Source organism: Myotis yumanensis, unplaced genomic scaffold (genome assembly GCF_028538775.1).
Source record: "Myotis yumanensis isolate MYYU_CA2020_CCGP unplaced genomic scaffold, mMyoYum1.0.hap1 SCAF_8, whole genome shotgun sequence".
In the NCBI taxonomy this organism is placed as follows: domain Eukaryota; kingdom Metazoa; phylum Chordata; class Mammalia; order Chiroptera; family Vespertilionidae; genus Myotis; species Myotis yumanensis.
Genome location: NW_027223759.1, coordinates 60,444,390 through 60,461,463, shown reverse-complemented (window position 1 = coordinate 60,461,463; position 17,074 = coordinate 60,444,390). Strand labels below are relative to the sequence as shown.

At 40.4% G+C, this 17,074-nt stretch overlaps 1 protein-coding gene across 8 annotated transcripts in view; it reads left to right on the top strand.

The window, feature by feature from the left end:
- The window catches only part of FMNL2 (formin like 2), a 314,347-nt gene that overhangs the window by 191,072 nt on the left and 106,201 nt on the right, over positions 1 to 17,074 (top strand). The window lies entirely within an intron of this gene.

Here is a 17,074-nt window from a genome sequence, read left to right as displayed (position 1 = left end):
TAAATATATTAGACTCCCCCTCCCCCCCCCAGGAGATGCATGGATTTCTGTTTTGTGACTTGTTGCCTTCCCGTTTCTTAAGATCAAAGGAAAAGTTAGAAAATGACTTCTTTTATTCTTGCATGATTTTGATTCTCTCCTTTATTTTTAGACTTTTTGTATTAGGTTTTCTGGGCGATCTGGTCTGGTCAGGGGGGCATCCAAATTCAGATGATCTGTTTTTCTATTTATCTCACAGAGCAGTTTATGCTGCTTGAATAAGGCAGGCCCTCTAAATTTAGTCGGCTTTTCCATTCATGTATATTGATGCATATTCATGCAAGAGGGTGAATTGTTTATAAAGAGACTACTTTAGGCTGATAAAAAATTATTTCAGTGTTTAGCAATTCTTTTTATTTTATCATTAACTCATAATAAATTCACACTCTTCAGAAGGATATAAAATAAAAAGTAGAATTCCCCCTTTTCTTTCTACTCTCATAATTGCACACCTTAGAGACTTTGAAATGTCCTTCCAGTTTCCTTTTATGTTGTTATTTAAAAACAAACAAATATATGAACACACACACACACTCTGTTCCTCATATTGATACATTTGTCAGTATATATGTCTCTACCTTATTCTTTTAGATGTTCTGTAGTAGTCCATTGGCAGTGGTAGTGATTTGGGGGGCGGGACTTTAATCTAGGACTAGGTATAGGCTAGTTGTTTTAAAACGTAGAAGAGTCACTCCCTAAAGGTAGAGAGTAGGCTCTGCCGATTACATATTATCAGCTTTTTCATTTTGTGCCATGAGTTTCAGAGTGCTCGCATCTCTTACGTCACGCCACCCTGAAACTTTCTGGGAGTGCTGTAATTCCTCTGACCAGAGCTCCCTGGGGTCGCTATTGCGGGGTATAATGTGTCAGGGGAGCAGAGGGGTTTTCTTAAGGGGTTTTCCACGTTTCCTAAGAAATAGATGCCTGCAGTTCTTAGAGGGTTTCTGCACCACTCATTGTGTGTTGACCTAAGCCCTAACTAAAACAGTAATGAAATGACGGTAAGAATCCTCCCCTCTTTTTCCATCCTATATTTGAGCACTAAGAATAGATAGCAACGGAAGAGGAAGCCTACTGCTTACATGACCGTGGTCCAAAAGAATAAAATGTGCTGACACTTATAATCTCCTTGCTCGAGACTTCATTTTTAATGACTATTAGCTAAACCTATTATTTTGAGGAAAAATGATTTTATGACAGTGAACAAATATAAAAGGGATAATTACTATAAAGGAAAGGTAATCACTCAAGCGAGGGAAGGCCAAGGGGTGAGAAATTCTATAGTCGCACAGGTTATGAAGGACAGCGCAGGCGAAGGGAGACTGGCCCTGGTGGCGGTGAAGTTAGTGCTGAGAGGAAAGGCTGAGCCATCCTTCCTTCCTCAGACCTGCGGGCGTATTCACTGCCAACTCGGTCTTCCCTGCTCCTTCCGGGTGTGAATGAATTATTAGTGTTTGTATCTCCTGTGTGCCAGGCAGGGAAGGCTGCTGATGACGGAAGAGTTTCAACAGCTGTACTCTTCTCTCAGACCAGAAGTGGCTCCATAGGGTTGATGGTGGAGTCTCGGGCAGCTCAAGGCTTGGAGAGTAGCAAATCAGTTATCTAATTATTTGCTTGATTCTCAGCTCCTCAGAGTTCAGGTTATTACTGCCTTAAATGTGACTATGCCAGGACGTGGAGAATTTAGCTACTTCATGTGTTCCTGGCAGTCCCTTCAACACAAGCTGAAGTGGCTCCATCGGTTCTGAGTTGAGGGTGATTTATTAATAGTGAAGTAATAATTATTGTTGTTGTTGCCAATAGCCAGCATTTAGTAAGCAGATTTTCCGACCAAAAGCTCTGTGTTTAATCTTCAAAGGATACCAATAAGAGACTTATTAGTGACTCCATTTGACATATGAGGAAAACTGAGACTGAGAGATTAAATCATTGCTGAAGGTTGCATAGCTGTTAGGAGGTAATGCGGCATAGACTATCAGATTCCCGAGAATATGCACATTCCGGGCCTTAATCATACTTTCTGCTCCCTTCCTCACTGAGTACGCAAGTGTTTGAATGATATACTAAAAGGAAAAAGTACAAGCTATTCCTCTGCCTTGCATTTTGGTATTCTTTCCTGAGAGGGAGAGAAAGCCAGGGAGTTTTAGCGCAGGCACTGAGCCTCATCTACCCACATGACCACCACAGTGAACTACCATTTTTTGATCAAACAGTCATTGGAAGAATTGTGTCCAGCAGAAAACTGGACTTTTTGTCAGATAAAGCTAACTTATTGGTGTGTCACCCACATGAATATGACTTCTCCTATGTATGTTTCTGAGGGAAAAAATAAAATCCATTAGCTTAAAGCATGCATGATGTAATATTTATATGGCAAGTATAATGTATTTGTGTTTATTTCACTGAAGGCTTATCTTACCTCTTATCTACATAGACCTTGTCATACACACACACACACACACACACACACACACACACACACATTTGGCACATAATCTATATCTCTCTATGGTACCTAACCTGATGGACACTCAGAATACATTTGTTTTTATGATTCCATTTATATGAAATGTCCAGAATGAAAAATTCATAGAGAAAGAAACTAGATTAATGGATGCCATGGACTGGGAGGAGGGATGAGAGACTGATAATGGGAATTATATCTCATTAACATGATATTTGCCTCTGCAACAAACAGAGATAGGGAAAAATGGGGAGGAGAATATCAGAGAAATAACTGTTTGTGTGGATGTTCTTTTGGATCCTTATCTGAACATTCATTCAAGTACTTTGTGGGGATACTGAGGCATGTTTTATAGTAGCCTGAGGTGTAGTATGAGAGTAAGGAGCTGGAAATGCTGAGTTCCTTGGGTAATTACAAATGAAAACCCCCAGCTGCTTGGCAATAAGAGGGCACTCTCCTAGCTCTTTGTACCTGTACAGGCAAAGAATGCCCCTTGCTCTCACTCCTGCCTCAGTTTTTGGTGTTCCCTAAACACAGACCCTGTGCTGCACTGTTTGGCTTTGGAGTCTTGGCTGTTTTCCATCAGCTTAGGGTAAACGCTGCACTTAGGGAGCTTCGGAGATCCTGGATGGACTTTCAAATCATTACAGCAGGTAGGGTTGTAGAGACGATGCATTTCAAGCCACTTTTTATTTTCCTTTTTAAGAGATTTTTTAAATTGATTTTTAGAGAGAGAGGAAGGGAGAGGGAGAGAAACATCAATGGGACAGCAGACTCTCAATTGGCTGCCTCCTGCACGCCCCCTACTGGGGATTTGGCCTGCATCCTGGGCATGTGCCCTGACCAGGAATTAATGGTCAGCCTCTCAGTGACCGGGCCTTAACCATACTTGTTACACTCAACCAACTAAGCAACACTGGCCAGGGCTCCACTCTTTATTTTTCTACTTAAAAGGTTAACATATGCTTGTCAAAAAGAGAAACTGTATTAGAGCATGTGAAGTAAAGTGTAAGTCCTTTTGCCTTTCCTATCTGTTCATGCATTCCCTTAATTTATTGGTGATGAAACTGAGGTTCCAGAGCATAAATGACTAGACCAGTAGCACCAAGGCTTCCCTGGCCAGAGAGATGAATGAGAACACCTAAGTTCCAAGCCCTTTCAGTTGTTTCCTGTTACACATGGGCCTGGAAATATCCACTGAAACAAAAATTGTAGTAGATAAGAAGTAATCTCTGAGGCTTCATCCAAAGGCTTCTCGGGTATTATTGTTTGGGGGCATGGATTGGTTCATAACTGAATGGTGACGTAGAAGTGGTTAGTCCTAAATTAAGGACATTTTAAATGACTAACGCCTATGGGTGTAAAATCAAGTTCTAAAATATTATGGTGCCACACCTGAGGCTGGGTTAGAAGACTTCCTCTCTGTGGCTTTGTCGGTATGGATGGTGAGATTTATTTTGGGGGTGGATGTGGCATGGCTTGGTCTTGCCCCCTAATGGCTGGCTATTGTTTTGCATTATAGCCTTAGTGAGAGATGGGGTCTCCCCCTTTCTTGACTTACATGGAATTATTTGAGAGAAGGAGATACAAACCAAAACAAAAGGGAGAGTTGGCTGAGAATCATACCCACCTGGACTCAGCTTCCTCGGGGAGATTGAATGTCAACCCTCAAGGCTCTGCATGTGTCCTGATTAGGAAAGGAGAAGACGCCTGCTGCCACTGTGCTAGAGCTAAGTCAGGCCAGGGGCACTCAGATACTCCACTACACCAAGATACTTCATTACAGCAAGAGTTGCTCTCTTGTCTTGGTCAACAACTGACCCATACCATTTGAATGTATTTAATTATTAAGAATATCATTATTTTGTAAACCCCTCACTTACATTTCCTAATACTATGTCTTTCAAAGGGCAAGAAAGTTACTTATTGGCTAACTTGTATCAAAAGTAAAGCCAATTTGCCACTGGAATAAAATTTTCTAAAATATTAAAGAGCTAACAAAGTCACTAATCATCTGAGAGATGCAAATCAAAACAATAGGTACCATCTCACACCTGTCAGAAGGGCCATCATCAACAAATCAACAAATGACAAGTGCTGGAGAGGATGTGGAGAAAAAGGAATCCTCTTGCACTGCTGGTGGGAATGCAGACTGGTGCAGCCACTGTGGAAAACAGTATGGCGTTTCCTCAAAAAACTAAAAATGGAACTTCCATTTGACCCAGTAATCCCACATCTAGGAATATATCCCAAGAAAACAGAAATCAGAAAGGATACATGCACTCCTATGTTCATAGCAGCACAATTTACAATACCTAAGATTTGGAAACAGCCTAAGTGCCCATCAGCAGATGAGTGGATTAAAAATAGTGGTACATCTACACAATGGAATACAAGGCGTAATAAATAGGTAGCGACATGGTGTGGTGGGGGTCGGGGGGGAGGACGCTATAGCCTACTTCATTGTTGGTGGCTGCCCTGTTAATTATTTGAGCCATCCTATGGACAGATAGTGACACAGCAGTCCCCTTCCCCTTGCCATACTCCCTCTCCTCAGGCTCCCAGACTCCAGACTTAATCTGCCTTCAGCCCCTGTCCTCAAGTTCCAGGCTTTGATTCTACATTTAGCCACAGTCACTTCATCTGGCTTTCCCAGCTGTTGGGGTACCACACAGCCATCTCCCCTGCCCTCTCCCCCCTTTTCAGCCAGTCTTCTGGCTAGCTGATATTTTTTACTCTATTTAATATTGTTTGATGTGAAATAGTTTACATTTTTACTGTATTTCAGTAATTCTGTGGTATGGTGAAACGCTATCTATTTTCAAATCATTATGAGGTTTTTGAGATCTGTTTCATTCCTAACATAAATGTAATTATTTGTCTTTTTCCTATAATATAAAAAGTTTCAAGATAAGATACCGATGTCTTTATTAAGTAAATCACTAATAACTAAAATTACTGAGTGAAGGACCCATCAGGGACTAAATTCTACAGACCTAATCGGGGACCCAGGTGAAGCTTCAGCGTGCTCTGGGGTTGTCTCCAACCAAGGAAGAACGAACACCCAGGCGCACAGCTGCAGAGTTTCTGGGCCAGGCTTGGAAGCAGTGTGCACCACCAGCAGTCTCACCCCATTGGCTAGATCTGCAAGGGGGGTGAAAAACGTAGGCTAGCTGAATGCACACAAAGAGAAGAAAAGGTTTAGTGAAAGCTAGTCTCTGCCAATTTTGATAGTTTCATTTGTTTTAGGTTCTACTCAGTATTACAACTGGCTTTTACTTACGTATTCGTTAATTTACTTGTTGACTAAGCAATTAGTTGTACAGGCAAGGGAAAGCCAAGAGGGAAGTGAGATGGCATGGATCTGAGTTTCCCCAGAACTCACTTGGAGGCGGGGAAAGACTCTAAATGGTTGCTAGCACCAGTTTGTCCTGAGTTCCAGCAGTGTGCCAGGCAGGAATGGGCTGTGGGGCATGTATTTTTGCCAAATTAAAACACAAACACAAAATTTTGTCTCCGGGTTGTGTTCTGACTTGATATTTTTAAAGAGACCATCTTCCTTTTCTTGAAATCTTCAAGAAAGGTATTGAGTTAGTTGCTGGTACATGAAAAAGAAGGCAAGTTTTCTGTCCCCCCACTCCCCCTCCCCAAAAGCAAAGTTTCCCTTCTATTAAGACTCACTCAGGGTCTCTTGATTCCTTGATTCTAAATCCCTGGAGAACTAGATGGCAACCCTGCATGTCGAGCTTCCTCATGTTTAGTATCTCTGGAGTCACAGAAAATCGAGTCTGAACCAAGAAGCGGGCATACACTTTTCCTCTTCCAGAGGTTTCCTTTGTCATCCAGTTTTTAGAGCAGGAAGAAAAGATGCTGGCCTCACAGGGATTGAGAGGGGGGTAGGAAAAGGGAGAAAGGTAACCTAAAGAAAGGGGGAATTACTTCTTTTAATACTAACCCTCTTTGTCAGCTTGATGTAAATGCTCTGTCAGAGCAAGAAGCCCAGGCCTCAGTCTGATTTTGAAGCTTTCAGGTTATCTTCTGCCAAATGCACATCCCGTTTCCTGCCTTCTTGCCTGGCAAGTCAAATAGAATTAGATCTCTGCCCCGCCCCCAAGTGAAACCCCTTGACTTCCACAGCTGGCGTAGATGACCCCCTTATGTTATATGAGCATCTTTTGTGAACTTGGGAACATATTACAGTAAATGAAGAACCATATAGGCAATTTAATGCCTATTGGCTAGACTGAGGTTGACCTTTGACACTATCTTTTAGAAAATAATTTAAGTGATTTATTAAGGTGCTTTAGCCAAGAATTTGTGCTAGGTAATACAAATACTACTTTACATTGTTTTAACCCTTGGACATTTAACTTTTAGTCTTTGCTGTGGAAGGCTGTTTTTGTTTAATTTTCATAAAATAGAAAAGCAGCTTTTTGGAAGTTTTCCAGCAAGTGGTTGAGCTGGCACTAAGAATTTTTGTGTTTCAAAATGTACCGCAATGGTTTGGAAATTTTTTTTTTTTTAGTTGTCAGTGTATGACCTGGATCACCATGTCATTGTGGCTCTTTTCATCAGTCCATTCATCATTGAAATTGTTTCTTGAGTGCACACTCGGGAGAGTGATGTGCTCGCTCCGGCCGGCTCAGTTGGTTGGGTGTCCTTGTGCACCTAAAGGTGGCTGGTTCGGTTCCTTGTCAGGGCACATGCACAGGTTGCAGACTCAGCCCCAGCAGGGGGTGTGCAGGAAGTACCCGATGTTTCTCTTTCTCTCTTCCTTGCCCTTCCTCTCTTTATCCATAAAATAAAAATCAATAAAATAAAAATTCTTATAAAAGAAGAGTGATGTGCTATGACTGTAGTGCTTCAGAAAACATTATGCTGAATCTTTCAAAAGAAGATACTGAAAAAAGAATAAGACATCATCTCAAAAGAAAATTCTGCAAAGACAGTATACAGCAGGGAGCTTTCAGTCCACGGATTCTCCCCTACTTACCCAGAGCATTGATGGTAGGTAGGTCTTGATGAACTTGCTAGTAAAATGTTGTAAAGGAAGTTATTTTCTGAAGCCATTGAGGAAATGAAGGTGCCTGTGGTCTTTATCTCTGCTGTGGTAGGAAAATAGCATTTTGATTTCACTTAAAGAGCAGAACTATAAATTGGTTTGGATTTCTGATTAGAGTGCAGGTGTTGGGGGTGAAGGGAGAGAGGAGGAAAGTGAATTAGAAATATGCTTTGGGTTTGTAAGAATTATGTAGGGGCAGAGACTGAATGGTCTCCATGAACATGGTGGATACTAGCTGTTTGGACAAGAGCATGGCTGGCAGACAAGGTACTTGAAGTACCCTCGTTAGGCAGCTAGATGTTTGTTATCCTTCTTGCCACTGCTAGTGCTCTTCCCAGGAGCTAGACACAACTGCTCAGCTGCTGAAGTATGTGCTCATAGTCTCAGATATAACTTCTCAAGGGCATCTAAAACCCTATAAAATAAGCACTCGTCATAGTTTGGGTACCAGGCTTACATATCTCTGTTGCAGCCAGGAGATGTTCCTCAGCAATGACCATTTTCAAAGGAGCTGTTTCCACCTCCCTCCTCAGCCCATCCTCGTCAGGTATCGTGTAGAATAGAACTTGATTTAAGGAGTCATTTTGACCCTGTGGGTTGACAGATTGAAACTATCGTTGGCTTAATCTTGTGATCTGAAGATGAAAAAAAAAAAGACACGAGACTGCTTAGAAGAGGTGTGTGCTTGTGTATTTATTATGTTAAATTTGAAATTATGGAAGATCTAAGCAGAAATCATAAAATACCCAACTGGACCTGGTTTAAGGTTTAGGTTTTCAGGTTGTTAGCACACCCTGCTGTTGTTTTTATGTTTTAGAAGGTGATTATTTATACATCTGGGAAACTAGGATGGGTGTTGAGTTGGGGGAAGTAGGGAAGATTGAATGAAGATGGTGGATTAAGCAAATTCTCATGAAATGATAGTGAAGATGCAATAATTTGCATTTCCCTAATGATGTTGGGCATCTTTTTATGTGCTGGCTTGTCATTTGTGTATCTGCATTGTTGAAGGATTTAGTCAAGTCTTCTGCCTATTTTTAAAAGTTGGGTTGTTTATATTATTATTGAACTATAGAAATTAAAAAACATATATTCTGGATACAAGTCTTTTTTTTTTTTTAATTGTTTTTTTAGAGAGAGGAAGGGAGAAGGATAGTTAGAAACATCGATGAGGGAGAAACATCGATCAGCTGCCTCCTGCACACCCCCTACTGGGGATGTGCCCGCAACCAAGGTACATGCCCTTGACTGGAATCGAACCCGGGACCTTTCAGGTCGCAGGCCAACACTCTATCCACTGAGCCAAACCCGTCAGGGCTGGATACAAGTCTTTATCAGATGTATATTTTGCAAATATTTTTTCCTATCTCATGTGTCTTGCCTTTCATATAACAATGCCTTTCAAAGAACAAAGTTTTTCTGATGAAGTCTAATTTCGTTTATCTTTTATTTTTTTAAGTTGGTCATGCATTTTTTGTGGCCTAACAAATCTTTGCCCAACCTCAAGTCACAAGGATGATCTCCTATGCTTTCTTCTAGAAACTTGATGATTTTGGTTCTTATGTTAAAGTATGTGGTCTATTTTGGCAAAGGGGTGTGAAGTAAGGCTGGGGATTCACTGTTTCCCCCTCACCCCCCGGCCATATCTTTATCCAGCTGTGTCAGGCATTTGTTGAATAGACTGTCCTTTTTTCATAAACTACCTTAGTACCTGAAAAAAAAAAATTGTGGGGCCTATTTTTGTACTCTCTCCTGCTCCACTGATCTTTATTTCTCTCCTTTTGTCATATAGCACTGTTTTGATTACTGTCTTAAATAAAGTTAGTGTGAATATTCTTTGTTCTTCTGTAAAATTACTCTTGCTATTCTAATTGTTTTGTTGTTGTTTTTTTGCATTTTTATATGAATTTTAGAATCAGCTTGTCAATTTTTAAGAAAAAGCCTCCAGGATTTTGATTGAAGTTGCATTGACTCTTTAGATCAATTTCAGGAGAACCGACATCCTAGAAATATTGACTCCTCTGATCTGTGAACATGGCATCTTTATTTATTTAGGGCTTTAATATCTTGCTTGGAGTGTTTAGAAGCTTCCCAGTGGGTAGGTCTTGCACATATTTTGTTAAATCTATCCCTAAGTTTTTCATTATTTTTAGTGCTATGTTAAGCGATATAATTTTAAAGTAAAAGTTTCCAGTGGTTTGTTCCTAGAGAAATGCTGTTTTTGAATGACTCCCACCACTTCATCAATTCTCTTATGGAAAAAGATGTGGTTTATGCTATATCACTGCATTTTCAAAACCAAGTTATACTGTTAAACACCATCTTAATGGTTTCTGTACTGTAAACAGCACCATAAGTGTTGAAGTTGAGTATTCTGAGCTTGATTCTCATGTTTAAGTCTATGTTGAAAGCATGTGGTAAGGGTATGGTTAAGATCTGATAACTTCCCCCTACTTTCAATCCTTATATTCTCTTTATAAGGGTGCTTTCTTTATATGACTAGGCACTTGTTGACTTTAGTGGAAGGCCTCTTCCTTCTCTACCTCTTCCCATGTTCCCTGACATGCTGCATTATGCTCTTCACAAATATTAGTGTTCATTCAGTTCAAGCAAGCATCTATGGAAGTTCTGAAAATTATACCCATGTATTTGCATGTTGTTAGAATTGGGGCAAATGAAGTTTCAGAGACTCTAGTTAGTATAATTGTCAGAAAAACAATCAAAATAAGAGCTTGCCATTCTTTCAGATTCTACAGTGATTGAAAAATATTATAGCTCTTATCTAAATCTTGAACTATCTAATGGTTTCTACAAGAAATCTAAGGCTTATTCTGTCTTTGTGTTCGTTTCTGCCTTGATCAGGATCAGAACTTGCTTATTTTTCTTTTCCTCCATGTTTTGTTTGTATGATGCTTGGTTAGCTCAGGAGACATTAAAGATCTTTCGAAGTGTGTTATTCTTGTTTGGGAGGCATCCTTAAGTAAGATTTCTGGAATTGTCATAAAAATGGGAGGAAGGGTTTCATATTCCCATTTTTCATGTGAAGAAATAATGATGTGTGTTTGTACCCCTTGCATTTTTACAGGAACAAGTACTCCCCAGAGATTTTACACAATTTTCCTGAAAGCATACACTGTAACTGTGATTTTATAGTGTAAGTCTGTATCTTTAAATGTAACTGAAAATCTTGTTAAGTCTTTGCTTATGAGGGATATGCATGTTCTCTTTGTAGATTGAGTAAAGAGAGGGATATACGTGTCCACAGTAGGAAGTATAATCAGAAGCTTTAATGAACAGAGGACCTACTTGGGGAATTTAAGAAAATGCAGACTCTTGAGTACTTGATGACTTGGGTCAGGAGAATTTTTACCATTTAGCAAGCATCCTCAATTGCTTTAGATGCAGGCCTCTGGTCATGGGTATTTTAAGAAATGCCAGTCTAAATGAAGGTAAAGCTTTAGCTTTTGAAGACAGAAAATAGATTTGAAGATTATCAGAAGGCTTTTCCAGTGTAAATCTGACCTTCCGTCACTCTATACAGCTCTTCGGTCCTCATTAACAATAACAACTGTACTTACTGAACACTGCTCCATGTCAAGTAGTCACAGTTCTGTCTTTTCTTAGGACAACATAAGATAACAGACAAACTTTATTAGTATGACCGCCTTCATACAAATGCAACAAATTCAATTAAAATGCTTTTTCAGTTGAGAGAATGATGAACTATCAATAGGATTAAAGAAGTCCAATTCATATCACATATTAGAGAGTGAATTATCAGATGTTATGATTAGGAAAGACCTGTTGAACTAGAAGAAACTTTTGCGAGTCTAAATAAAGGCAATTATTTGGAAAACTCTCATCAAAAGTTATTTTCAGTCTGCGAGCTGTAATGGAACACTTGGAAAGTTGTCCTCTCTGCTCGGACTAGGAAAATGATTTCATATTCAGAGCTGAAGAATGCTTCAAGGCGCTCCAAGAAACTATGGCTGAGGAATGAATCTGACATGCTGATTTTTCAAGTCTAGTCTAGTGCAGAAATGGCCAACTTGTAAAGTTGGGAATGAAGAAAGGAGAGTGATGCAGTATTACCCATTTGCTCTTTCACTATTCAAAACTCCTTATTGACTCCCTGTCCTACACATTAGCCTATTATTTGACGTCTGCCAGTGCCCTTTCCCAGTTACCGTTTAGATCTTTTGTGCCATTAACTTTCATAAACTTTATTACTGGGACACAGCTGACCCCCTTGAAGATCCTAGCACATGCCCCAGGCTTTTCTACTTTTGTTCCCATGTGCCCCCATCTGGAAAACTCCTCTGTCTCCTGCCTCTCACACTGTCCCAGGATATCTATATGCTGCCTGTCCTTCAAAACTCAATTCCAAAGCTACTTTCTCCAGGGATGTTTCTTTGATCATCTCAGTTGGAAAGAGCCTTACCTTCCTTTGAACTTCCAGAGGATCGCATATGGTTCTGATCATATTCTACTTTGTATTACAGCAATGTCTGCTATATCTCAGAGATGAGATTTAATGTTTTGGAGTTGAATTTGTTTCATTTTGTGCTTTTTATAGAGCGTCTTGCATAATGTGTTCTGGATGAGTATAAGAATAAAAAGACAAACATTTTTTTTTTACCTTGGTGTTTTTCACGTGGGTGCCTTAGAAACAGGAGACTTCAATGTGATAGCAAGATTTAAGATGCTCAGGGACAGGGACTTATTTAGCAAAATGTTTCATCCAATAATAACCACAGGGACCCTTCTAAATAGGATCACAGCTGGCACTAGCTGCCTCTGGTAGTTGTTAGACAAAATTAGAATCCCATCTGAACTTGCTTTCCTTGCTATCTATTGTCATAAGTAGGTAGAGTCTTAATACTTTCCCTCCATTTCCTCTAAATTGTCCTCATACTTTCCATAGGTGGGGCATTTTGGTGGCCTCTCTGAAGTGTCAGAGTGTTTTGAGGGAAGAGGGGCATGGAATATGCATTCCCTTAGGACTTTGGTTCTCTCTATTTCTTGGGGAGGGGGGGGGGGATCTAGATCTGTTTGTGTGAAATTTTTTCTATTTGTGGAAATTGTTAGTTTTGTGAGGGCTGAGATGTCATGGCTTCCCTTAGGCCCTCCTGCTTAGGAGCCCTGATTCTGGTCTTGGCACCTCCGCCCAACGCACTGTTCTTGGCCTCTGCTATTCCATAGATATCATTTCTGTCTGTATGCAATATTAATGCCCCTTTGTCTTTTCTCCTCCCTAGTACTCATGTCATCATTTCCCATTTTAGAGGGTAAACTCCTTGAGGACATGGATGATTCCAGTTAACATAGCTCTGAAGAGCTTTTAGGACCAAGTTATAGCCTGTGAAGTAGAACTCACTAATAACTCACTGGTTGTGATTATGGCCCATTTACTCAGTCTTGGAAAAGGAAGCCCAACCACTTTCAATTTCTAGGAGGAAAAATCACTCAAGTGTAGTGAGCTTATTCAAACCCTTTGAATTTTCACTATCTAAGGTGAACTATTACAGGATCAAAATAAGAAAACATTAATAATGGCATAACAACAGTGACATCTAATTTATCCCTAAGGGTGTTTAAGCAATTCTGAAATAGAGCCAGTGACCCTGTGGCCATCCCAGACTGGAAGAGAAGCTCAACAGTGAGTGTGTCCCTCACGAGCCACCCATTTTATAGTGAGACACCTGAAAATAAGGAAGTCTCTTATTTTCAGGTGTCTCACTATAATTTCTTTCTTAAACCTAAGATTATCAAGGTCTAAGATAAATTTAAGTGAAATCCTGTTTGATTTTGGTGCTGCTTATCCAAATATAACTTATAGAACGGAAATGCTTGTAATATGTTTGGTGTAAGTCCAGCTAACATCAAATTAACCTCAATTAAGTAATTTCTCATGTAATTATACACATGGGTAGAGAAAATGCAAAGGATTAGAAATGTTTTGTTAGGTGAGTGGAGCGTCCAATCCCAGTTCTTTATGCAGAAAGGCTTTCAGTGACAGACTTTATTAGATTTAGGTGGAGAAAGGGGGGGATGGAGGGAGGGAGGCCCCAAAGACCCGGTTCAGCTGGTTGGAAAGAACTGCCAGTCTGTGTCTAATAGAAAAGACCATGTTGTAGCATTGCCGTTGATTAATTTCCTTTATTGTGACTTCGCCTAATTAACTTAGTATACCCCTGCCACAGCCCCTTCTGTTAGTTCCTTTAAGAATGGCCTGGGGTCCTGGCTGGTGTGGCTTAGTTGTTGGGCTTGGTACCCTGTCCCCATAGGTTGACTGGTTCAGTTCCCAGTCAAGGCACATGCCCAGGTTTCAGGCTTGATCCCCAATAGGGGGCATACAGGAGGCAGCCCGTTGATGTTTCTTTCTCTCCCTCTTCCTTCCTCTCTCTAAATAAAATCAATAAAATATATATTTATTAAAAATAAAAAACCAGAATGGCCTGAATTTTTGTTTTTGTGTTTCTCTCACCCCCCTCAAATAAACTCTTATAAAAATCCTCTTTAAACAAACAAAAAAAGAGTGGCCTGGTTTTCATTTCGGGTCGTGGTAGACTTGAACCCTAATCATTAAGTGGAGTCCATTCAGTGCTTTGTCTTTTCCTTATCTGCAGGCCATGCCTGTGTTTAGGCTGCCTAACCTTCCCCATGGCTGGCGGGAGGTGGGGGGTGTGGGAGGGGGGCGGCCCACACCAGCCTTAGCAGATTGAGTTAATGGGAAATGCATAATAATGAGAGGCACTAGGCAGTTTCAGAGCCATTGGAGATACAACACAGGCTTATCAGCAGATGTTCTTTAGCTATGACATGAGTTTGGCTGGCTTACTTCTAGCACAGGACCCGCTGGCTGTATGCTCTGTACAGTGTTTACAATCTCTTTGCGTACTTTTAAACTTTAAAAACTTACCCTTAATTTATGACATTTAAAAGAAGTTTAATTCTTTGAACATTATTAAAGACTGTGTGCCAAATATTTGTCTACATAAGGGGGACTCAAAGAAGAAAACATGTTTCTGCCCTTTTAAAAACGGTACCAAAAAGCAAGATGAGCACACTTATTCCAGTGTGGTGAAAAGAGCAAGGATCAGAGACTCAGAAAACCTGAGTTTGAATCCTTGCTGTGTATCCCATGTCTGATTGAAGGCAGTCATTTAATTTCTGAGTCTCGGTTCCGCCATCTGTATAGTGGGGTTAATCTTGACACCTGGGAGGCTTGAGTAAGCTAAGAGGTCTGAAGAATATAGTTAGAGGTATTATCAAAAGACTAGAGGCCCGGTGCATGAAATTTGTGCACGGGTGGGGTCCCTACGCCTGGCTGGCGACTGGGGCCGGGCCAGAGAGGAAGCAATGGTCACCAGGCCAGGTGTGGAAGGAATGAATGCCGGACACTGACACCAACATCATCGGTGCCCGCCAAGGTGCAGTTCCCTGCCTACCCCCCTCCTTCCCTCACTGCCATGCGACCACTATGGCGGGCGGGCAGCTGGCTGGGGGGCAGGACAGAGCACGGGAGGTTGGCCGCTGGCCCTGAGGAGGGAGTCGGCCCTTGACCCCTGGGAAAGGGGCCGCATCTGCCACCACCCACCCCCAGTTCCCTGTTCCAGCTTGGGGGCCTGCTGGCTGGGGGAAGGGACCGTGGGAGGTTGGCCAGCTGGGAGAGGTTGGCTGTGGGAGTGCGCTGACCACCAGGGGACAGCTCCTGCATCGAGTGTCTGCCCCCTGGTGGTCAGTGCATATCGTAGCGACTGGTTGTCCAGTCATTCCAGTCGCTTAGGCTTTTATATATATAGATAAGTTAACCTTTGAGAAACAGAAGTGCTGCCCCAAATAAAAAGGTAATTGTGTCCCTTGGGAGTGCATAAATAAAGTCACTGTTAGCAGTGACAAGACATTTTCTGATTAGTACCAGAGAAATTGAATTTCTAACACTCAAAGTAAAATATTTGCAAACGACACAGAAGCTTAATGAAGTTCCGATTTTAAGGCTTGTTGCTGCCCTCTCTCTCCTTCTAAGCTCCTTCCAGTGCAATCTGTGGTCTAGCATGCCTAAATGCTTAGAAATGTCTTTGGGCTCTTTTTTTGTGAATGCTTATGGGGAATGATTAAAAACTCCAGAGCAATTTTTTTTTCTTATCCAGGAACATTTCTTGAATAAAGTTTGATTGCATACGGAGATTAGCGACAAGAGGTCAGGATGGTGGTGATGCTATATTGACATTTTGAAAGAAATTTGTATTTTATTTTTTAATTTTGATATATTTTTAAATTATATTTATTGGGGTGACATAGTTACTAAGATGATATAGGTTTTGATTGTACAGTTCTATGATATATAATCTGTATATTACATTATCTGTCCTCCACCCAAAGTTATATTGTCTGTCACCATATATTTGACCCCCTTTATCCTTTACTACCCACCCTTCCATCTGGTGACCACCATACTATTGTCTGTGTCTATGAGTTTTTGTTTTTCCAGTTTGTTCATTTGTTGCTTTCAGTTTATATCCCACATATGAGTGAAATAATAAGGTTCTTAACTTTTTCTGTCTGACATTTTGCTTAGCATGATATTCTCAAGATCACCCATGTTGTTGCAAATGGCAGTACTTAATCTTTTTTGTGGCTGAGCAGTATTCCATTGTATATATGTACTGCATTTTCTTTATATAGTCTGCTAGTGAAGGACACTTGTGTTGCTTCCATGTCTTCACTACCATGAATAGTGCTGCAATGAACATAAGGGTGCATATATCTTTGCAAAGGAGACATACAAATGGCCAACAGATATATGAAAAGATGCTCAACTTCCCTAGCTATTAGGGAAATGCAAATCAAAACTACAGTGAGATACCACCCCATTCCTGTTAGAATGGCTATTATCAACAAGACAATAGCAAGTGTTGGAGAGGTTGTGGAGACAAAGGAACCCTCATTCAGTGCTGGTGGGAATGTAAACTGGTACAGCCACTATGGAAAACAGTATGGAGGCTCCTCAAAAAATTATGAATAGAGTTACCATATGACCCAACAACCCCACTTCTGGGTATCTACCTGGAAAATTAGAAACTTGTATTTTAAAGCTCTTTCAGATGCTAAAAAATCCATATTAACAAATTACCATGATTAAATAAATTCTTTATCCCTAAGAATAATATTTCTATATAATATAACTCAGGTTGAGGACTTAATTTAATTAAGTTACCCATATCAATGATGTTGAACAAGTAGGTAAAAAGCTATTGAAATAGCATGTCGGTGATGAAACATTTGGAAGTGAGTGTGATGGAAAACTGCCATCCAAGGCAATTTGGGGTTTCAATTCAAAAATCTAAAATTCTAATATTTAGAGAAAAAACATTAATTTAAATAAGTATGATGTCACTAATCTATACAAAGCCCTTCCAAATAAAAAATGTGTGTTGGCAAGGTGCTGACATTCTCCAGTGTATTCCCCCAAAATTTAACTTTTGTTCAAATAACTATATTGAAGA